This window comes from Musca domestica, unplaced genomic scaffold (genome assembly GCF_030504385.1).
Source record: "Musca domestica strain aabys unplaced genomic scaffold, Musca_domestica.polishedcontigs.V.1.1 3, whole genome shotgun sequence".
In the NCBI taxonomy this organism is placed as follows: Eukaryota; Metazoa; Arthropoda; class Insecta; order Diptera; family Muscidae; genus Musca; species Musca domestica.
Window position 1 is genome coordinate 14,151,095 of NW_026712299.1, and position 26,043 is coordinate 14,177,137.

Here is a 26,043-nt window from a genome sequence, read left to right on the forward strand (position 1 = left end):
TGGAAATCCAATAATTTGTCACACCTTGATTTCCAAAAAGCCTTTCAATAAATAATAAGGTACTGTCTCCAATTTATAAGTATGACATGGAATCCGTTAATGCAGTCTGGACGATAACTACCCCTCCACGTCGCTATCATTAAAGTCGTTATAACAACAAACTCCACGAATGAAGGGAAAAAAGAAAACATTCAGCTTTTTTAGAGGATTTCTGCTTTTGTTTTATGGGGTGTGACAGAAAATAAGTTTTATTGAAATCAAGAAAGATAAACAACGAGCATGACGGACGGACAAAAGGCGACTAAGAAAATAAAAAAATCGTTTTTTTTTTTCTGTTTCAGTTATCAGCCATTCACCCCACATCTCTCACGCCGAGAATATTAAGCAATGTCATGGTAATGGATTTGAGTATCCAATACATAGTCCGTGTCGTCCATTCCAAGTAAAAGTGTTTTTTGTTTTGTTTTTGAAAATGCCATACTCGCATTATTCGCATAAATCACAAAGCGGGTTTTCCGACTATTTCTTTTTCTTTTTTTCGTTTTCTTCTTAATTTTGTGCCCACTAAAGATCACAGTAGCGTAAAATTGAAATATCGTGATTTCATGTTTTTTTTTTTTCGCCGTTGTTTTCATACTCACCATCGTCACCACCGTCATCATCGTCCAAGTTAGCAGTGGTGGCGGTCGTACTTGTCGTTTATTACTGGTCATGTATTTGTCGGGTTTATGTTTTCCCCCGTTTTTAAGCGAAAGGAAATAACCGAAATACAATAAGTAAAGCATCCGTCCCTTATGAAACGGAAAACATTATTGCACGAAATAAATTATGACAACAATTCAAGCATTACTGCCAGCCATTGTATTTGGACAAAGTAACGGTCGGATTAACGTATATGTGGGTGTGTGTGCTGTTCGCAAGAAGTATGAAACCTCTTTTAATCAACATCATGGTCATTGGTATGCTGGCAACATTTTTTCGGAAGGTGTGAAAACACCCGAAGGTAATAAATAGGTGGGAAGGGCGCATATGATGTTGGGATAACATTTTTAAATCCCAGATTCGGGCGAGTTAATTAGATTTATGTTTAAAATTTTCAAATGGAAACAATTAAGGTGGACTTTTCTAAAATAGCAGGAAAAAGAAGAGGACTGCGGTGTGCATGGGAAAAATAAAATTTTAAAATTCCACAGGCATATGGATGCTGTGAATTTAATCGACCAAAATTACAATTTATCATCGGATTATGGTATTCGCTATTGAATGTGTAAACAAGTAAAACCAGTAAGGAAAGCTCAAAAGTCGGGCGGGGCCGACTATATGATACCCTACACCACTATGCATATTTAGTAGAGCTCTCGTAAAAAGGTTTATACAGGGCATTTCAGAGCTCTATGAGATATTTGGTACAAAATCAAAATCTATCTAATTCTATCGTGCATTTTACGAACTATAGCTATCTCTGAACCGGGTTTCTCCAAATTTTACGTATTAGCTTCTAGACTGATGATTTGGGCTGATATTGACCATTTAGTGCACATTTAACCCGAAATCGGATGAAGATATATATGAGAGCTATATCCAAATCTGAACCGATTTCGATAAAATTTAAAACAGCTATTCCTGTGCTCCATCTAATACCTGGTACCAAATATCACGGTTGTGGAGTGAATATTACGAATGTGTGGGACTAAAACTCTAAATCGGATGAAACGTGTATATGGTTGCTATATCTATATCTGAACCGATTTTCACTAAATTTGATATACTTGCTTCTAGGCTGAATTTGGTCCGATGTACTAAAATTCAGTCCATTTGGACTTATATCGGCCATTTGGTGCACAATTAACCCGAAATCGGATGAAGATATATATGGGAGCTATATCCAAATCTGAACCGATTTCGATAAAATTACAAACAGCTATTTCTGGGCTGTATCTTATATCTGGTACCAAATATCATTCTTGTGGAGTGCATATTACGAATGTGAGAGGCTTAAACACCAAATCGGATGAAAGATATATATGGGAGCTATAGCTATATCTGAACCGATTTTCTCCAAATTTGATATACTTGCTTCTAGGCTGAACTCGGTTGGGTGTGCCAAAATTCAGGTAATTTGGACTGATAGTGGACATTTGGTGCACATTTAACCCGAAATCGGATGAATATATATATGGGAGCTATAGCTGTTTCTGAACCGATTTTCTCCAAATTTGTTGTATTTGCTTTAAGGCTAATCTCGGTCACATGTGCCAAAATTTGGGCCATTTCGGCTGATATTGGCCATTTGGTGGTCAATTAACCCGAAATCGGATGAAGATATATATGGGAGCTATATCCAAATCTGAACCGATTTCGATAAAATTTAAAACAGCTATTTCTGTGCTCCATCTAATACCTGGTACCAAATATCACGGTTGTGAAGTGCATAGTAGGAATGTGAGGGACTTAAAGATCAAATCGGATGAAAGATATATATAGGAGCTATAGCTATATCTGAACCGATTTTCTCCAAATTTGATATACTTGCTTCTAGGCCGAACTCGGTTGGGTGTGCCAAAATTCAGGTAATTTGGACTGATAGTGGATATTTGGTGCACATTTAACCCGAAATCGGATGAAGATATATATGGGAGCTATATCTAAATTTGATCCGATTCTCACCAATTTCAATAGGGTTCGTCCTTGGGCCAAAAAACTTATGTTTGGAAAATTTCATCTCAATCGGATAATAAATGCGACCTGCATTTTGTTCACAAGAATACATGGACAGACGGACGGACGGACGGACGGACGGACGGACGGAAAGACGGACTGACATGCATAAATCGACTCAGAAAGTGATTCTATGAAGGTTCTCAAAAGTAACTATGGGTCTATCTCGTTTCCTTCTCCATGTTACAAACAAATGCACAAAGACATAATACCCTTACCACTATGTGGTGTAGGGTATAAAAAATATTTTCAGACTTGACAAAATCGAGTTTTCGCCTTTAGCAAAAGAAGACGACTTTTTGATTTTTCTTGCTCTGAAATTAGGTAAAAATTGGGGGTAATTGGTTCCATATTTAAATTATATTTATGGCTGGTAATATACGAGATTTGAAGAAAATCATAGACTTGATTCGCATTTTGGAAGAGTTACAATTATTGAATAATTTGAGCCTTTGTAGGTGAGATACCAGAAAGAGTGAATCTACATAACCCATCAATACACCAGATTTTGTGTTGATAGAGGTATTGGGATGGGCTAATGATTATTTTTCATTTTATGAGAGTTATAATTATGTAATATTTTTAACTGTTGTGGGGGGAGTTACCAGTAAGGTTGGTCCGTTCTATACTATCTTATTATCAGATTTAGAGTTGGTAGACACATTGGGATGTGCGAAATTTAAAGACAATCGGAATCTTATTTCGCATTTATAAGAGCAATGTTTATTTGAAATTTTAACCCTTTTTGGGGAAGATAGTAGAGGAGTTGGGCCAATATTATCCATTTTCGCACCCGACTTAGCACTAATACAACACGTAAGCCAGTAAGGAAAAGTCAAAAATCGGGCAGAGCCGACTATATGATACCCTACACCATTATGCATATTTAGTAGAGCTCACATAACAAACGAATTTATTTAAGTAGATCATACGACCTTTCAACATTTGACCTTGGAGCAGTTATAGTTTGCTATAGAATGCTTGATATCACTTGGAGAACAATTATATTAAAAAATATATCGGAGTCGAGTTGTACAAAATGGAAACGTACGTCCCGAAATTCACTTCATTTGGGCTGGTATTTACACAATAAACCTAAAATCGTATTAAAAATATGTGTATCCAAATCTTAGGCGATCTCGATAAAATTTATCAAAAGTATTTCCGAGCTTTATAATATCATTGTTGTCGAATGCATATTACGAATATGTGAGACTTAAACACAAAATCGGATAAAACTTATATATGGGAGCTATAGCTATATTTGAACCGACTTTCTCCAAATTTGATGTTCATTCTTCTAGACTGAATTTGGTCGGATGTACCGACTGTTGAATATAGATACGGAACCTGTATCCAAATCTGAAAAGATATTGATAAAATTTGGCAGAGGGTTTTCCGAGCTCTATAAGATATCCGATACCAAATATAATATATCTGAACCGATTTTCTCCGAATTCAATATAATTGCTTCTAGGCTGAATTCGGTCTGATGTACCAAAATGCAGGACTTTTGGACAAATATTGGCCATTTGGTGCACAATTAAAACGAAATCGGTTGAAGATATATATAGGACCTATATCCAAATCTGAACCGATATTGACAAAATTTGATACACTTATTTCAGAGCTGTATCTGATACCTGGTACCAAAGATCATTGCTGCAGAATGCTTATTACGCTTGTGAGGCACTAAAACCCCAAATCGGATGAAACATATATATGGGAGCTATATCCTAAACTGAACCGATTTAAAAACTTTATAAAACTTTACAGAGATATTTTTGAGCTGTTTCTGATGTACGGTACCAAATATCATTCTTCTGTAGTGTATATTAGGCATGTGAGGAATTTAAAACCCCAAATCGGATGAAACTTATACATGACAGCTATAGCTATATCTGAACCGATTTTCACCAAATTTGAAGTACTGGTTTATAGGATGTATTCAGTTTTAATTGCCAAAATTAATTCCAATTGGGCTGATATTAGCCATTTGGTGCACAATTAACCCGAAATCGGTTTGAGATATATGGGAGCTATATCTAAATCTAATCCGATTATCACCAATTTCAATAAGGTTCGTCCTTGGGCCAATATATTTCATCTCAATTGGATAATAAAGGAGACATGAATTTTGTTCACAAAAATACATGGACGGACGGATAAACAGACGGAATGACATGCATAAATCGAGTTAGAAAGTGATTCTTTGAAGATCCTCAAAAGTAACTATGGATCTATCTCGCTTCCTTCTCTATATTACAAACAAATACACTAAGATATAATACCCTTACCACAATGTGGTGTAAGGTATAAAAACCGGGATTAAAAATATTCAAGATTTAGTGGAATCTTTTTGCATAAAAGTAATGTTCTATTTCAGCTCCTTAATATTATCTGATGAATATTCATATTGGTGAAGTTTTAAACCATGCTAAATATTTTGTGATCATCTCCCCCTAAAATAGACTTCAGTTCTAGCCTAATACCTATAGCGTGATTACAAATTAATATGGACAGACACATATAGCTAGATCCACTCAGTTCGGCGAATTAGGAGGATCCATATATAACATCCTATGTCCATCTCGGGTTCTCGTTCAATATTAAATTTCTAATTTTTATATCCTACAACACTTTGTGTTGGGGGTATTATAAGTTTGATTGGGCCAAAAATTATGTAACACCACGAAATATTTATTTCCCACATAGGAAAGTATATATGGATCTTCCTATCTCGCCGAGCTGAGTCGATCTAGCTATGTACGTCCGTCCGTCTGTCCATGTTAATTTGTAATCACTCTACAGGTCGCAATTATGGCCCGATCTGCACGAAATTTAGAATGGAGGTGGGGTTAGGGTGCAGTTGTTCTACAGGTCGCAATTGTAGACCGATCAGAGCGGAAGTTAGCATGAGACTAGAGCTTAGGGCTGGGCAGAAGCCTTCCAATTTTGATGATCATCAGGTAATATTTAGTGGGTGAAATAGGCCACAACATTTGTGTTAAATAAAAGTCAAATTTTCCATTAAGCCTCGAATATTTTTAATCCCGGCGAAATCACAAATAGACTAATATATATGACCGTTACGTAGATGCCGATAGTAAATTTATCGGCTATATATAGCGAAATATATGCAATTTGTATATACAAAAGAAGGGGATGTTAGTTAGAATGGTTATGTCTCAATAATGGCTGGGCCGATTTTGACAAATTTCAAATCAATTCAGAATGCCCTCTTGTCATAAAAGTATAAAATCTAAAAAAATCGAAGACAATTTTTCCAATAATGATATAGATTTTGTAGTATTTTGTGACATTTTTTTCATATTTTTTATCGCATGCGATTTTTATACCCTACACCACATAGTGGTAAGGGTATTATGTCTTTGTGCATTTGTTTGTAACATGGAGAAGGAAACGAGATAGACCCATAGTTACTTTTGAGAACCTTCATAGAATCACTTTCTGAGTCGATTTATGCATGTCAGTCCGTCTGTCCGCCCGTCCGTCCGTCTGTCCATGTATTCTTGTGAACAAAATGCAGGTCGCATTTATTATCCGATTGAGATGATTTTTTCCAAACAATATTTTTTTGGCCCAAGGACGAACCCTATTGAAATTGGTGAGAATCGGATCAAATTTAGATATAGCTCCCATATATATCTTCATCCGATTTCGGGTTAAATGTGCACCAAATATCAACTATCAGTCCAAATTACCTGAATTTTGGCACACCCAACCGAGTTCGGTCTAGAAGCAAGTATATCAAATTTGGAGAAAATAGGTTCAGATATAGCTATAGCTCCCATATATATCTTTCATCCGATTTGATCTTGAAGTCCCTCACATTCCTACTATGCACTCCACAACCGTGATATTTGGTACCAGGTATTAGATGGAGCACAGAAATAGCTGTTTTAAATTTTATCGAAATCGGTTCAGATTTGGATATAGCTCCCATATATATCTTCATCCGATTTCGGGTTAATTGACCACCAAATGTCCAATATCAGCCCAAATGGCCCGAATTTTGGCACATGTGACCGAGATTAGCCTTAAAGCAAATACAACAAATTTGGAGAAAATCGGTTCAGAAACAGCTATAGCTCCCATATATATCTTCATCCGATTTCGGGTTAATTGGGCACCAAATGTCCACTATCAGTCCAAATTACCTGAATTTTGGCACACCCAACCGAGTTCGGCCTAGAAGCAAGTATATCAAATTTGGAGAAAATCGGTTCAAAAAAAGCTATAGCTCCCATATATATCTTTCATCCGATTTGGTGTTTAAGCCTCTCACATTCGTAATATGCACTCCACAATAATGATATTTGGTACCAGATATAAGATACAGCCCAGAAATAGCTGTTTGTAATTTTATCGAAATCGGTTCAGATTTGGATATAGCTCCCATATATATCTTCATCCGATTTCGGGTTAATTGGGCACCAAATGGCCGATATAAGTCCAAATGGACTGAATTTTAGTACATCGGACCAAATTCAGCCTAAAAGCAAGTATATCAAATTTAGTGAAAATCGGTTCAGATATAGATATAGCAACCATATATATGTTTCATCCGATTTAGTGTTTTAGTCCCATACATTCGTAATATTCACTCCACAACCGTGATATTTGGTACCAGGTATTAGATGGAGCACAGGAATAGCTGTTTTAAATTTTATCGAAATCGGTTCAGATTTGGATATAGCTCCCATATATATCTTCATCCGATTTCGGGTTAAATGTGCACTAAATGGTCAATATCAGCCCAAATCACCAGTCTAGAGGCTAACACGTAAAATTTGGAGAAACCCGGTTCAGAGATAGCTATAGTTCGTAAAATGCACGATAGAATTAGATAGATTTTGATTTTGTACCAAATATCTCATAGAGCTCTGAAATGCCCTGTATAAACCTTTTTACGAGAGCTCTACTAAATATGCATAGTGGTGTAGGGTATCATATAGTCGGCCCCGCCCGACTTTTGAGCTTTCCTTACTGGTTTCAATTTGACTTATAATATTTTGTAATATTTTTTCACTTTACAACACAGGTTGGGGATATTATATAAGTATTGTAAATATCGTCCGATCCTCACGAAAAATTTCACAAGAGTAGGTTTGGGCTCAGAAGGGCTAGGCCTATTGTTTTCAAAGATGTCCGCAATATATTAGGGGTTGAAATGGACCAACAACTAAAAATTTCCTGATTTTTGACAAATAAAACCCAAAGGACACGAAATCTCGCATAAAGTTAGAGTTTAGGACAGCGGTTAAAATGGACCACTAATTTTGTATAAAAAAATACCAGCATTACTTACAGGCGATATCAGAAATACACAAAAAAAGGCGAACTTCTGGCTTATTTATGCTGATTTCTTTGGCGAATATAGCCAAATATCGCAGACAAGAAAATCATATAGATGAGTCTAAATTTGGAGATATAGAGGGGCTTCTTGCTTTCGGAGATGATTGCAAAATATTTAGGGGTTAAAATTAACCAAAAACAGATATGTTTTTCCGATCACACAATTGGAGCCAATCGACACGCCTGTGAAGAGAGTTAAGGACAGGGAAGAATTCGAACATTTTGGATGACCATTAGATTATATTTAGCTGTAAAATGGTCCACAACAACTAACAGCCCGACGGAGTGCATAAATATTGGGCAAATGTCCCTGGTCAAAATCCTAATTTCAAAAGCGAAATCTTTCAATATGGATTTGGAAATAAGGGGGCTTCTAACATATTGTAGTGTTGTAGGGTATAACATAGTCGGCCCCGCACGACTATAGCCTTTGTTTACTTGGTTGTGCAAAATTCTGTGGGGAAGGTGTTAAAAGAAGTCATGTTTCACGCATGATTAATGTTCACCGCTTAGTATTATCCAATCAAAATCCATAATTAAATGCTCTTATCTTTGTGGTTTCTTGTATTTTAATATCAATAAAAAAAAATCATTAGTGCAATTAATTTAAAAGAAAACCAGTAAGGAAAGCTCAAAAGTCGGGCGGGGCCGACTATATGATACCCTACACCACTATGCATATTTAGTAGAGCTCTCGTAAAAAGGTTTATACAGTGCATTTGAGAGCTCTATGAGATACTTGGTACAAAATCAAAATCTATCTAATTCTATAGCTATCTCTGAACCGGGGTTCTCCAAATTTTACGTATTAGCTTCTAGACTGAATTCGGTCTTATGTACGAAAATTCAGGTGATTTGGGCTGATATTGACCATTTAGTGCACATTTAACCCTAAATCGGATGAAGATATATATGGGAGCTATATTCAAATCTGAACCGATTTCGATAAAATTTAAAACAGCTATTCCTGTGCTCCATCTAATACCTGGTACCAAATATCACGGTTGTGGAGTGAATATTACGAATGTATGGGACTAAAACACTAAATCGGATGAAACATATATATGGTTGCTATATCTATATCTGAACCGATTTTCACTAAATTTGATATACTTGCTTTTAGGCTGAATTTGGTCCGATGTACTAAAATTCAGTCCATTTGGACTTATATCGGCCATTTGGTGCCCAATTAACCCGAAATCGGATGAAGATATATATGGGAGCTATATCCAAATCTGAACCGATTTCGATAAAATTACAAACAGCTATTTCTGGGCTGTATCTTATATCTGGTACCAAATATCATTCTTGTGGAGTGCATATTACGAATGTGAGAGGCTTAAACACCAAATCGGATGAAAGATATATATGGGAGCTATAGCTTTTTTTGAACCGATTTTCTCCAAATTTGATATACTTGCTTCTAGGCCGAACTCGGTTGGGTGTGCCAAAATTCAGGTAATTTGGACTGATAGTGGACATTTGGTGCATATTTAACCCGAAATCGGATGAAGATATATATGGGAGCTATAGCTGTTTCTGAACCGATTTCGATAAAATTTAAAACAGCTTTTTCTGTGCTCCATCTAATACCTGGTACCAAATATCACGGTTGTGGAGTGCATAGTAGGAATGTGAGGGACTTCAAAATCAAATCGGATGAAAGATATATATGGGAGCTATAGCTATATCTGAACCGATTTTCTCCAAATTTGATATACTTGCTTCTAGGCCGAACTCGGTTGGGTGTGCCAAAATTCAGGTAATTTGGACTGATAGTGGACATTTGGTGCACATTTAACCCGAAATCGGATGAAGATATATATGGGAGCTATATCTAAATTTGATCCGATTCTCACCAATTTCAATAGGGTTCGTCCTTAGGCCAAAAAAATATTGTTTGGAAAATTTCATCTCAATCGGATAATAAATGCGACCTGCATTTTGTTCACAAGAATACATGGACAGACGGACGGACAGACGGACTGACATGCATAAATCGACTCAGAAAGTGATTCTATGAAGGTTCTCAAAAGTAACTGTGGGTCTAACTCGTTTCCTTGTCCATGTTACAAACAAATGCACAAAAACATAATACCCTTACCACTATGTGGTGTAGGGTATAAAAATTATCACATAAATGTGCATATGTTTATATTCCTTTACATTCACGAAATAATCTTGAATATTGGCCACATTTTTTCTTAATGCATGTCAGCAGATAAATTCCAAACGATAAGATTTATTTACACGAAAAAATAAACGTGAAAGTGTTCGATGCCCTAGAGTGTGCTTGGCTAAAGATACACAAAGGATCAAATATTGTGAGGCTACTACAAAAGCGGAAAAGGATTCAACGACCAACGGCACCAAGGTGGTAAATATAAAAACAAAAGTTCAGAGCGTCCATATTTTCGTTTAAAATATACAATAGGTGAAGTGAATACCACACATTTAGCCCGTATTTTCGAATTTCTTTATGCCCCCTACCATATGGCTCCAGAGGGTGTATATTATTTGATACGGCCAAAACGTGCCTTATCGATAAAACGGTTTAAAATCTAGGTGTCTTTACACCAAATCCGTTTCAAGACACTGTCGATCTAGGGGTAAGATAAATATCGAAGGAAGTATACGATTTGGTTCAGATTTGGTGCATTGTAATATTATTTTCAAACTTAGATCGAGTGCGAAGGCGGGCAATATCGGTCCACTCCTTCATACAAAATAATTTACCTAATACAACAATCCAATTTCTGTTCAAACTTTGCAAATCCCAACAATCGTATCAGTGCTGGGTCTGGTCTTAAAACGCTTATAAAAGCCGAATAAGCATTCGAATCTAACGAAAGATCTGGTGCAAAAATCGGGTAGGATTGACATCAGATATAAGATGTTCGCAAAAATATAAAGGGTTTAAAATAAACCAAAAACCTAAAAATTGTCAATTGTCAAAATTGCAGTCGCCCTATAACTCACAACTCAGAACCAATAGACATTGATTTTTTTATAAGACTAGAGTGAAGAACAGCGCAGAAGTCTTGGGTGGCCATCGGATAGTATTAAGCTTGTGAAATGGACCACAATTTTATGTGAAAAAAATACCAAAATAAACTAAATAAAAATATAAGAAATGTCCACCTCTTACCAATACATTTATGTTGATTTCGTTGACAAACATGGGTTTCTTATCTACAGAGACATTACTGCAAATTGTAATGTTTTAAGGGATCAAATGGTCGGACCCGGCCGTATATAGCCTTTGCTTACTTTTGTGTTTCACAATGTTATAAAAAACAAGTACGCAAAGGCTATAGTAGTGCGGGGCCAACCCTGTGATACCCTACAACAGCATAATATATTGGCAAACCTCCTTAAGTCTAAACATATTTTTGTCGATTATTTGAAATAATGCTATACTGTCCTGCATAAAAAGTTATTGACCATTTTTCTCGCTAACTATAATTCACGGATGATCCATTATGCTATATTCCATCCATATGCTAAATTACTTGAGAATCGGATGATAGTTTCGACTTGAACATAATAATCCAAAAACATAGTCTTATAAAATTCAAAATTGTAAGTCGAATATGAAAAAAAAATCTCATGCGACAAAAAATATCACAAAAATATTAAAAATAGTCACTTTTTTATTGACATATTTTCACGCGATTTTCTTATGTTTTACCCTTTTCTGGCAAGAAGAATTCCGAATTTATGAGAATTTTCAGAATCTAACTAAAATCTCCTTCATTACAAATGAGATTGTAAATATTTTGCTATATATGCGGTATCTTGGATATGAACATCAATGTAACGATCAGAAATGACATTCTTGTGCATTTGTGATTTCGGCAGAATTAAAAATATTCGCGGTTTAGTTGAATTTTTCTTATTTTTACATAAAAGTTATGGTCTATTTTAACCCATGCTAAATTACGCGTCGATTGGTCTATAATTACGACCTATAGGGCAACTGCAAAATTTGAATTTGTTGGTCCATTTCAACCCCTAAATATTATGCGACCATCTCCAAAAGGGTTCTATTCTGACCCTAACCTCACCTCCATGTTAAATTTCGTGAGGATCGGACGATAATTGCGACTTGTAGAGTGATTACAAATTAACATGGACCAACGGATAGACGAACGGACGGACGTTGAGATCGACTCATCTCGTCGAGATAGGAAGATCCATATATACTTTCCTATGTAGAAAACCAATATTTGGAGGTGTTACATAATTTTTGGCCCAATCAAACTTATAATACCCCCAATACATAGGGTTGTAGGGTATAAATAGTCATTTTTATTGACATATTTTCAGGCGATTTTCTCATGTTTTACCCTTTTCTGGCAAGGAGAATTTCGAATTTATGAGAATTTTCAGAATCCGTCCAGCCGTTCTTGAGTTATAAGCGGTCTAACTAAAATCTCCTTCATTACAAATGAGAGTGTAGATATTTTGCTATATATGCAATATCTTGGATATGAGCATCAATGTAAAGATCTGAAATGACATTTTTGTGCATTTGTGATTTCGGCAGGATTAAAAATATTCGCGGTTTAGTGGAATTTTTCTGATTTTTTATTTTTTTGTGATTTCGGCAGAATTAAAAATATTCGCGCTTTTGTGGATTTTTTCTGATTTTTACATAAAAATTATGGTCTATTTTAACCGCTAAATATTGTCTGATGACTAAACCAAATGGTAAGCTTCGGATCAGCTCTAAGCTCTAGCCCATGCTAAATTCCGCGTCGATTGGTCTATAATTGCGACCTATAAGGCAACTGCAAAATCAGAATTTTTTGGTCCATTTCAACCCCTAAATATTGAGCGACCATGTTAAATTTCGTGTGGATCGGACCATAATTGGGACCTTTAGAGTGATTACAAATTAACATGAACAGACGGACGGACAGGCATACATAGCTAGTTCGACTCAGCTCGTCGAGATAGGAAGATCCATATATACTCTCCTATGTGGTAAACCAATATTTCGAGGTGTTACATAATTTTTGGCCCAATCAAACTTATAATACCCCCAACACACAGTGTTGTAGGGTATAATTATGACCATTTTGGGGAAGATATACCGAATAGGGTTAATAAAATATTAATTTCCTTTGAATTTAATATCATTTCAATATCAAAATTAGAGATTGCTAAATTTTAAGAATATTGGTGGGTTATTTCGATTTTATTGCGAATTATGATTATTTCAACATTGACCATTTGGGAAAAGGTATGAAAGATGTGACTCACATGTAGATATTCAATTATACCTTCAGGTTTTGGATTTAATATATTATAATATATCTTGGCTATATGCGAATTCCGCGCCAAATTAACTACAGGAAATTAATGAATGAACAAGTAGTGTATTTTGTGGAAATATTTCCCCATTGTGAAGAAATCAGTGAACCAGCTCAAAGTAAACCATTTCTTTTTAAAGTTTTTATTTCAGTTTTAAGATATATTATGTGTATCTTAGAGACACTATAACTTGAAGTTGGTCACAAAAGTTATGATGGGGAAACTAATATCACAGAACAGTACGAAGAATTAAAAAAATAAATTTTAATTTTGTTTTTAATTTCATGCGAAAATATATACCGAGAAATATTTTATTGCACTTTGCTTTTCTCTCTTCCATCGTTTATAGTCTACCCAAAAATTACCAAACGACTTCCAGCAATTGCCACAAAAAATGAATGATGTGACAAAATAAAATTGTATTTGAAAGAACAATAAATGAATTGTTGGGTGGTTGCAACAGAAAGTTCAAATGCAATGCTGAACTAAGTTAAATTAACTACAAAAGACAAGCTTTTTAATTCTACAGAAAGACTCAGTGAAGTAAACAAAGACTGTAAGTTGCATGTTAATTCCTTAAGGGTCTTTGGAAATAAAGTCTTCGTATCTATATTTGTGAGGATGTACAAATTGCCGAAAAAGGAGTGCTTTGAAGTGACAAGTTTATTAAGGAAGTTAGTATTATTATTACACCAGAAACGTAGACCAATAGGGTATAGTAATAGTACATAAAAATACTAGTTATCATTCTCTATGAAAAGTACCCAAAACATACAGTGATCTACACAATTGTAATTGTTAGAAGGGAGGCATGTAACAATGACGTCACCCGACCTTTCAATTAGAAACTTATAATTTATTTGTAATCCATATCAACCTAAAATTATAAATCAGTAAGGAAAGGTTAACAATAATAAGTTTATATTGGGAATTTATGTGAAACAGATCATACCAATTATGAACCTTCTTAGAATACGTATTATGTCTACAGGTAAGAATTATATTACTTTGATAAGAATAATATAACAAAATATTTACTGAAGCACAAGATATACCGGACCGAGTTTCACCAAATGGAAAAATTCGGTTGAATGTGAAAAAGTTTATCCAATTCGGGCTGATATTACATATTACAAACCTGCAACAAAGTCAAACGCCATAATTTTTTTTTTTTTTTTTTTTTTTTTTTTTGAATGAAAGCAAAAAATTTCGGAAATAGCATCAAATTTTAGAATACGTTTAGATTAAGCTTGGCACAAACTATGACCTTCAAACGGCTAATGAAACCGTCATACGCTGTCCGAATGTTGCTCTGCGGCATTTTGGCCCATTCTCGGCGATGCGCTTGCTTGAGGTGATCGACACGTTGGTATTTTTTAGTGCCTACCTTGCTTTCCAAAATATTCCAGATATCAAATATTCCAAATATCCGGAGATTTTGGTGGCCATTGGGCGTTGAAAATGAAGCGAGGCGTCATACGCTGTCCGAATGTTGCTCTGCGGAATTTTGGCCCATTCTCGGCTTGAGGTGATCGACACGTTGGTATTTTTTAGTGCCTTCCAGATATCAAATATTCCAAATATCCGGAGATTTTGGTGGCCATTGGGCGTTGAAAATGAAGCGAGGAACCTCATTTTATAACCATTCTACAGTGGCGCGTGCTGAGTCCTGTTGGAATGTCTAAGGTCTTGCAGCCAAAATGTTTCAGTGTCCAAGGCTTTAATACACCCTCCAGAATGTTTTCACGATGATATTCGGCATTTATTCTGATGCCACGGTCGACTAATACGAGCGGAGAGCGACCATCGGCTGTTATGGCGACCCACACCATCACCATGGCTGGCGCTTGAGCTGACCTCTTTGACAAGTAAACACGATCATTTTGTTTGTTTACAAACTGCTGGACTACGAATGTTTTCTCATCGGGAAAAGCAAAATTCTGCAGTTTACCACTTTCGGCCAAGCGAAGCAAGTCTTTAGCTCTTTTGAGTCTATTTGCTTTCTGTTCTTGCACTTTTTGGAATTCCGATGGCTTTACTCCGAGCTCACTTTTCAAGTCACGCTTCTTAACTTTTCGAACCATTTCTGCTGATGTTGCTGTTTTCTTCCGTCCACTTCCTTGACGTCGGGCTACGCTACCAGTATCAAGGTATCGAGCGATGGTACGAGACACAAACGATTTACTCACATTTAAATGCTGGAGTGCTCTAACGATAGCCACTTGTGATTTTCCAGCCAAATATAAAGAAAATGCTTTTGTATGCCTGTAAAAAATATAATAAGCTGTCACTGGAATAATTTTAACAGCTGTCGGACGAGTGGTTTTGAAAAGATAGCAGTCTGAGTTTGGTCATAGTCTTTTCATTTCACCCTGTATATCTTTATCTGATTTCAGATTTTTGTTCATAAAATGGCTAATATCATACCAAATGGTGTGAATTGTAGCACTTCTGACAGAATAAAGGCTAGAAGTATGCACTTAAAATTTAGTGAAAATCGGTTCAGAAAATAGCTATAGCTCCCATATGTATATTTCATCCGATTTGCCGTTAAAGTTTCTCCACAACAATGATATTTGATACCGGACATCGGAAACAGCTCGAAAATATCTCTGCCAAATTTTATCGAGATCGGTTCAGATTTTTATGTAGGCTCGGTGTACATCTTCATCCGATTATACGATTATTGCTTTTTCCATATTCAACCGAATTGTACCGTTCGGTGAAACTCGGTCCCGTGTATCTTTTGCTCCCATAAACATTTTGTAAAATAATTCTTATTGAAGTCATATCATGCAGATATGTTATTTGGTACTAGAGTTACAAAGGCCTCCGTCGAATTTGTTGAAAATCGATTTTGAGTGGGTTATAGCTTCCAAATTGTCACTACTCTAAAGCCATGATACGCATTCAAATAAGGTTCATAGTTAGTATGATCTACTTTACAATGTATCCTTTTTGTCACGGGAGCTCTACTAAAAATACGCATAGTAGTGTAGGGTATCATATAGTCGGCCCCGTCCGACTTTTGACCTTTCCTTACTGGTTTTATGTAGTTTAATGTTGTTTCTCAATACCGTGAGGTAGAGTTGTCTCAAGATAGTTCATAGATCAGTGCACCAGTTCCGCAAAGTATGAGTGATTTTATACATTTCATAACACTCATACGCAGATTTTTCATAAAAACGACCGAAGTCCACGGAACTTTCCCGCAAATTAAAGTTGCGCTGTGCTTTAATGGAATAAAACAGCAACCATTTTCTTCCATTACCGATCATATTACCATCATTTATTCCTTTTCCCATCGAAGTGAAGACAGTCACTCTGGTCTGGGACATCTGCACCATTTGACTTTTTGACAAATGTACCACCAGAAAGTAAACATAACTTTACTTTGTAATTTAGCAATTTTAATGTTTTGCTTTGTGTTCCTTCGTTCGTTCGTTCGCTGGAGTTGATTATCGTGGGGGGTAGGTGTCGGTGCATCTGGATGAGTCGTTTTATCTGGTGCTTTGTGGCTTTCTTGCTGCTGTTGTTGTTGTGCTGGTAGTTTGTCTTTGTTACCACCACGCCACTCATTTATGACAACGCCGGCGAGATGACGACAACAAATGAACGTTGTTCATTGAGTTCATTGGCAAAGTTTTGTATAAAGTTTCACAAATTAAATATTTGCCTGATTGAAGTTAATGTACTTGTGTATAATTTTTTGTGTTATTGTTGGTGTTGGTTGGTAATTATAAATTTCGTTGATTTATAAATTACGAAACTGGATTCTCCCAAAAACTTCAAGTATTGTCCCGTTTTATAAGTAATCAGACTTCAAAGTCAAAGACTGACGATAGTTATTTAAAGGTTCCTTCAGTTTTTATCGAAAGGTGATGGACTTCTAATGGCTGAATCCAAGCCGCAAAATTCCACACAGGGTGAGATAAAAGAAATGCAACAAAGTCAAACGCCATTATATTTAATTTTAATTTTAATTGTTCTGAATGAAAGCAAAAAATGTCGGAAGTAGCATCTCGTATTAGAATAAGTTAGATTAGTTCGAATTGGTCAACTTTTGCTCGAATTATGGCCTTCAAACGGCCAATGAAACCGTCACACGCTGCCCGAATGTTGCTCTGCGGTATTTTGGCCCCATCCCGGAGAAGCGCTTGCTTGAGGTGATCGACTCTTTGGTATTCTTTTTTTTATTGCCAACCTTGCTTTCCAAAATACACAAGACACAATAGTCCAACGGATTGGTATCCGGAGATTTTGGTGCCCATTGTGTGCTGGAAATGAAGCGAGGAACCTCATTTTGTAACCATTCTTGGGTGGCGCGAGCTAAGAGCGATGGTGTTGAGTCCTGTTGGAATGTCCAAGGTCTGCTGCCAAAATGTTTGCGTGCCCAAGGCTTTAATACACCCTCCAGAATATTTTCGCGATAATATTCGGCATTGATTCTGATGCCACGGTCGATTAATTCGAGCGGAGAGCGACCATCGGCTGTTATGGCGGCCCACACCATCACCATGGCCGGCGCTTGAGTTCTGGTGACCAACGGAAGATGCATATTTTCAGCGGACCTCTTTGACAAGTAAACACGATCATATTGTTTGTTTACAAACTGCTGGACAACGAATGTTTTCTCATCGGAGAAAACCAAATTCGGCAGTTCACCACTTTCGGCCAAGCGAAGCAACTCTTTAGATCTTTGAATCTATTTTAGTTTTGTTGCGGTGTAAGTTCTTGCAATTTTGGGAATTACAATGAATTTACCCCGAGCTCATTTTTCAATATTTGCCGAATGGAATATTGCGATATATTCAGCTCACGAGCCATTTTTCGGCAACTGCGATGCGGGTTTCGATCAAGTGGCTTTCTTATTTTTCAAACCATTTCTGCTGATGTTGCGGTTTTCTTTCGTCCACTTCCTTGTACGAGACACAAAATATTTATTGACATTTAAATGCTGGACTGCTCTTACGATAGCCACTTGTGGTTTTCCAGCCAAACATAAAGAAATCACACTATCACGCTTGAATTCCATCATGAATATTTTTTTTTTTTTCTAGAAAATTCGCACCAAAATGCTTTTGTACGCTTGTAAAAAATATAATTAGCTATCACTGTCGGACGAGTGGCTTAGAAAGAAGTCTGAAGTTGTTTGCATTTTTTTCATCACACCCTGTATATATTGAGCTATACCTAAATATCAACGATTTTTTATAAAATTACAGTGGTTTTTGTAGGGTGCATACTATGTATTGATAAAGTGATAAATCTTCTTTTTTCTCAATGGTTAAAAGTTAACTTTGCCGCAAAACATATATACGGGCTATACCTGTATCTCAAATTGCAGAATGTTACTTGGAATAATTTTTGCCTTATATGCTCAAAATTCATATTTTTGGCACATATTTTGCATTTGGAGTTCAATGAACTCTAAGTCGTATGAAGGTAATTGAATGGATGGGCAGGCAACTAAGAATCTGAGAAACTACTGAGAATTATAGGTAAGATTTATCCATTTCTTTTTATCTGTCACAAACAAATGCACAAACAATCAGACAAATGCACAATACACCACTGTGTGATGTAGTGTACGGATGGTTCAACCCAATTCTGAATTACGCATAACTCTCGCATACAAGTCTGGTCATCCTAATACACATCCTTATTAATTTCCGCATTATTGTCGTTACTTTAAGTCTCTTATGTGTTCTTTTTCTCTCCCTCTCTCTATCGCCATCTCTTCTGGTACCACATTCCCAATCTTGATTTTTTCCCTATTTATTTTAGCAATTGTTTACACTTGTCTCGGGGAACTTCTACTAGTTTAGTTTGTTTGTTTGTCTGTCTGTGTCTATTTATGTTTGTGTTTGTTGTGTGTTATGTGTTGTGTTATCCATTAGTCAGTGACATCGTTGATTGTCAGTCAGTCAACCAGCCATTCTAGTGGCTGGCCTAAGTCGTACAGACGACGACTCATAACAATTCGCCCACATAGCAACAACATTCACTAGCATTTTCGTTTAAAGAAGTCCACATTCCATTGCGGGTTTTTTGTTTTACGAAATTTTGAGGGGATCTACTGCTGCTGCTGCATGGACTAGTGTAAATTAAGTATGAAACTTTATTTCATATCCAAACATCAAAATGAAGTTAAATGGCGGCTGTATTTACTCAGTAATTTGATGTTCGCTGGTGTTGTCGTCGTGTGTGCGTTTCTCAGTTCTTGTTTATCTTCTTCATTTTCTTGCTCTCCTTGTCCGTTGCAGTCAGCTAAAGTTGTGACAGCCAATATTTGCCCAAGGGGGTTATACTTTCTATGGACATTTGACATTTTTTTTCATTTCGTTACCATTTGACATACAGGAGCATACATATGTTTGCGAAAGTAGCTAACTATGTTTAACACTCCGTCCATACTAAAAATGTGTTTTCTAAAGTGACTAATTACTACATCGGATGCACTACATGTGTCCTATTTAAGTTCAACATATTTAAAATAGTTAATTATTAATCATTTAAATATATTGCAAATAAAAATTATTCGTGAAAAGTTAATGTAGTTACTATGGTATACAAATTGTAAAAAAAATAAGATGGGTAGTGGGATATTTTTTTTAGCAAGTAAAAAAAACATTAAGTTCGGCCGGGCCAAACTTTTAATACCCTCCACCTTAGAGTAAAGGAAACATTAGAAGAAATGTGGCAAAAACCATTAAAATGCCGAATATCGGGAGGCACCGCTATATGGGGGCTCTACCAAATCGTGGACCTACACATGCAAGGTTCCGCCAACGGACCTAGAACCCATTATGACCTACAAATACCAATTTTCAGACAAACACGTGAAAAACATGTGGCAAAAATCATCAAATTACCGAATATCGGGAGGTACCGTTATATGGGAGCTATACCAAAACGTGGACCTATAATTACAATGACTCGACGCATGAACTGGGACCCATTATGATCTACAACTACCAAATTTTCAGTGAAATTCGTGAAAAAATGTGTCAAAAATCATCAAAATACCGAATATTGGAAGGTACCGTTATATGGGGACTATACCAAAACGTGTTTCGCCACACGAACTAGGACCCATTATGACTCACAAATACCAATTTTTAGACAAATCAGTGAAAAAATGTGGCAAAAACCATCAAAATACCGAATATCGGGAGGTACCGTTATATGGGGGCTATACCAAATCATGGACCCATACATGCAATGTTTCGCCACCGGAGCTGGAACCCGTTATGACCAACAATTACGAATTTTTAGACAAATCCGTTAAAAAATGTGGAAAAAATAATCAAAATATCGAATATCGGGAGGTACCATTGTATGGGGGCTATACCAGAACGTGGACCGATATATCTCATTTTCAATACCAACCATCCTAGACACAATACCAATTGCTCTGCTACATTTTGGCGCTCTACGTCAAATAATGTGGGCTGTATCGTGATTTCAACAGACAGACAGACAGACGGACATCGTTAAATCGATTTAGAATTTTACGCTGATCAAGAATATATATACTTTGTTGGGTCTGACATGAGTATTTCGAGGAGTTACAAACGGAATGACAAAGTTAATATACCCTCCTTTCCAAGGCGGAGGGTATAAAAATGCTGTCGTTGAAACCCCAGGAAGAGGTATGGAAATACTAAACTGTCCTAAATAAATTACACTTAACAGATGCATAAAGGTTGAGGCTTTTGAAAATTCCTATAAAAATATAAAATCTACTGAATAGAAGCAGATATAGGATTATAGTTGGTGAACAAGGAACGATTAAGAGAGTAAAAAATCAGTTAAATTCGGCCGAATTGAACCTCCAACATTTGAAATGTATCACTATTGAAAAAATGCCCATGAGAGATGATCCCAAACTTTAATCAAATTTATCAAAAATGCAACTAAAATCATCAATATATCAAATACCTGGAGTTTCCCTCATATGGGAGCTTCAAATTAGAAAATTTTCTTGGCGGTAGGCACCATTACGAACTTCAAGTATTTTGAAACATTTCGGTTGAAAGTTGGGGCTAACAAAATAAACATATGAAATATAGAGGGGTAGCGTTATGTGGGGGGTATATGAAAACGGGAATCTATATAAATATTGTTTTTGTTGTTTTGGAAATGTGTACAGTAATTTTACGAAAAGTAATAAATTGAAATTAATCTGAAAGGATTAGGGTTGATATCCTGAAATTTAATATAGATATCACTGTTGGTATCTGCGATTGGGATATGGAGGTAGATGTGGAAATGCGTACTATAATTGTACGTTCAAAGTCCTGTGGCAGATTATTGTATACAAAGTGAGATGAAAAAACTGCAACCAACTTCAGACTCCTGTCATTTCTAAGCCACTCTTCCGACAGCTGTTAATATTATTCCAATGACAGCTCATTATATTGTTTACAAGGGTACAAAAGCATTTTGGTGAGAATTTTCCAGAAAAAAAGTTATGGAATTCAAGCGTGATAGTGTGATTTCTTTATATTTGGCTATTTGGCTAGAAGAAAACAACAACATCCGCGGAAATAATTCGAAAAGTAAAGAAGCGTCTTGATCGAAATTCGCGTCGCAGTGGTCGAAAAATTGCAATATTCCATTCGGCAAATATTGAAAAATGAGTTTAAATGTGGTTAGCTGCCGAATTTGGTTTTCTCCGATGAGAAAAAATTCGTTGTCCAGCCTTTTGTAAACAAACAAAATGATCGTGTTTACTTGCCAAAGAGGTCAGCTGAAAATGTGAACCTTCGGTTGGCCACCAGAACTCAAGCACCGGCCATAGTGATGGTGTGGGCCGCCATAACAACCGATATTCAATCTCCGCTCGTATTAATCGACCGAATATTATCGCGAAAATATTCTGGAGGATGTATTAAAGCCTTGGGCATGCAATCATTTTGGCAGCAGACCTTGGACATTCCAACAGGACTCAGCACCATCGCACTCAGCACGCTCCACCCAAGAATGGTTACAAAATTAGGTTCCTCGCTTCATTTCCAGCACACAATAACCACCAAAATCTCCGTATACCAATCTGTTGGACTATTGTGTCTGGAATGTTTTGGAGAGCAAGGTTGACACTAAAAAATATCAAAGTGTCGATCACCTTAAGCAAGGGCTTCGCCGGGAATGGGCCAAAATACCGCAGAACAACATTCGGGCAACGTGTGACGGTTTCATTGGCCGTTTGAAGGTCATAATTCTTGTCAAAAGTGACCAATTCGAACAAATCTAAACTTATTCTAAAATTTGATGCTATTTCCAACATTTTTTGCTTTCATTCAATAAAATTTAAAAAAAATTTAAAAATTATGGCGTTTAATATTTTGCAGTTTTTTTTTATCTCACCCTGTATATTAGGATATTCCAAGTATGAAAGTTATGAGAGAGAAAGTATTAAGTGAAGCATTGTTGGGCGATATCACATCAGGTCTTGTGTTAGTAGAAATATTAGAGTGTATAAAGTTTGGAAAGAAGTGTATGCTTATTTCGCATTTATCAGTATTTTCGTTATTATAAATGTTAACCCTTTGTTGAGGATGGTACTAGATTGGGTAGGGGAGGTGCCAGAAAGACTGGCCTATTTTCACACCAGATTTTGTATTGATAGGAGTTCTAGAATGTACCGAGTTTGAAAAGATTCGGATGCTCATTTTGCGTTTTATGAGTTTCATGGTGGTTCAAAATTTTTATCTTTGTGGGGGTGGTACTAGAATGATGGATTCATTTTACTTGATCTTGTTTTCGCAGAAATATTATTGTTTGTGAAATTTGAAGACAATCGGATTCTTATTTCACATTCAAAATTGTGACCCTTTGCGTTACCAACAATATTGGAATGTTGTAAATTTTGGTATTCGTAATATCGGGATTTGTGAAATTTTAAGACCTATATAACATTTTATACCAATTATAATTATTACAAATTTTGACACTTTGTGGGGAAGGTACCTGAAGGGATGCATCCATGTTGTCAATCTCCAAACTCGATCTAAATTTGGTAATAATATTACGATGTACCATGTTTGGACCAAATCGGATCATTCCTGCGAGATCGTGTGCCACAGCTCCAGATCAACTCCAAATATCCTGAAACGTATTTTGTCCAAAGAGACCTAAGCTTCTAAACCTTTATTTCGGTAAGGCACGTCATATGGCTGAGGATATAATAAGTTTTCTGTATAGTAGGGCTTAATATAGCCCTTAAGAATTGAATGTTATAAGGCTAAGATTCATCAAAAGTAAATTTATTGTCGGCTTATCGAAAAAATTCTATCTCTTTGGTTTCATTACAAATGCCTAAGCGACATATTTCACTTGTAAGATCGTCGTTTGCAAAATTCTGAAATATTCGTTGGCAACCCCATATAATATATATTCTTGATTACCATAAAATTCTAAATCGATTTAACAACGACTGTCTGTCCAACTTTCTGTCTGTTAGAATCAAGAATGTGACCACATTATTTGTATAGAGGTCTGAATTTGGGACATTAGTCGGTATTATGTCAAGAATTAAATGGGACTTAATCGACCCGCATTTAGTAGAGATATTTTGCAAAAATATTTGACTATATCAGTTCAATATTTGCTACAGTCCCTATAATTTTCGATATTTTGACGGTGTCTGACGCAAAGTTTAATCCTGTCATTTTCAACCAGTTTTACATTTCCTGAAATATCCCAATGGACTGTGAATTGACAAACACCTTAATTACCACGTTAAACAACCAAAGCTATATTATGAAATAACTCAAATCTCATCGCAAATACATGCTACTCTTGGATGTTATTCGTAACTGTCAGGTTAATATTTAAAATTGTTGTTATTATTAGATTATCATTCGATTCCACACAGCTACAGTTGTAAAATGTGTCATTAAATCCTGTTAATACTTTACTAAACTTTTCAATTTACATGAATTACTTAATAAGCATCAGCATTGCCACCACCCTTTCTATTTGGAATCCATTTAAACTTTCCCCACCACCCCATGCAAATGTCTTTAACAGCAGCGAACAATGAATGCTCGCTGTAATGCTAACAACTGAAAAAAAACGAACACGAACAAGAGCAAGTAAAAAATCGAACAATTTAAACATTTATCATTTTATTATCAGCATTTGAATGTTTGCTTCTTCTTCGTCTTCTGCTTCAGCTCCAACTTTCGTCTTTGTCTTCTCCATTTCCTCGGCTATTGTGTGCGTTAAATTTCATTTGACAAATTTGACCTCATTTGCAAAAGTATAGTGAGTGTCACAATTTCATGCTAACCAACCCGCACCCCTCCTTAGTTTGATATCATACTCGCTGGTATGGTGTGGTATGTAAGTAAGATTGTAAGCTTTTCATTCATGGCTTACTGTGTGTATGCTCATCATAAATTTTCCTTTATAAGTAGAAAATCCGTAGCAATCTTAATGTAGTGCGTGTGTGTGAGGGTATTCCTAATGTTAACGACACCCACCCACCTCATCTCAATTCAAACTTTAGTTTTTCCTCGACAATTTCAACATTATTCGATTTGCTCTGCATCTGTAACCATTCTCCCATCTCGGAGTTGTGTGTCTGTGTGTGTGAAGTTTGATGCACACGCACTGTCAAAGTGATAAGAAGAGCGAAGTTTTAAAGGAATCATCATAAAAATTGAATTGTAAAAACGTGTCTCTTCGAGTTGAAATGGAAGTTTGTTTTTTTCGAAAAGAATTTTAGTGTCAAATATAAATTTTCCGTTAATGCATAAATGTTACGGAAATTATTTATATTGTGCGAAATGATCGTCAGTAAAGTTGGGTAGTTAAGTTAATGTTGTGTACATCATCATATGGGATTAAACATTTTTTCTTATATCAATTTTCAAAGAGATCAAAATATTATCGCAGCATGCACTTATCCTGTATGAATATTAATCGATATAATTGAATCCACCACCAATTCTTCTGACAATTTAATTTTTTCTAAATATAATTTTAAATTGCTATTGCTAAACTTGGTCGAGGTAAAGTAGATCTACATATTTTTCGTACTCTATCTAACATAAACCAGTAAGGAAAGGTCAAAAGTCGGCCGGCGCCGACTACATGATACCCTCCACCACCATGTACATTTAGCAGAGCTCCCGTAATAAAAAAGTTTATATTGGGAATTTTTGTGGATTAGAACATACCAACTATGAACCAATTAACTTTGCTGTACAAAGTGAGATACAAAACTGAAACAAAGTCAAACCTCATAATGTTTACATTTTTTTTAACTTTATTGAATGAAAGCAAAAAATGTCGGAAATGGCATCAAATTTTAGAATAAGTTTAGATTTGTTCGAATTGGTCACCTTTGTCACGAATTATAGCCTTCAAACGGCCAATGAAACCGTCACAAGCTGCCCGAATGTTGCTCTGCGGGCCACTCCCGGCGAAGCGCTTTCTAGAGGTGATCGACACTTTGGTATTTTTTAGTGCCAACATTGCTTTCCAAAATACTCCAGACACAAAAGTCCAACGGATTGGTATCCGGAGATTTTGGTGGCCATAGTGCGCTGGAAATGAAGCGAGGAACCTCATTTTGTAACCATCCTTGGGTGGAGCGTGCTGAGTGCGATGGTG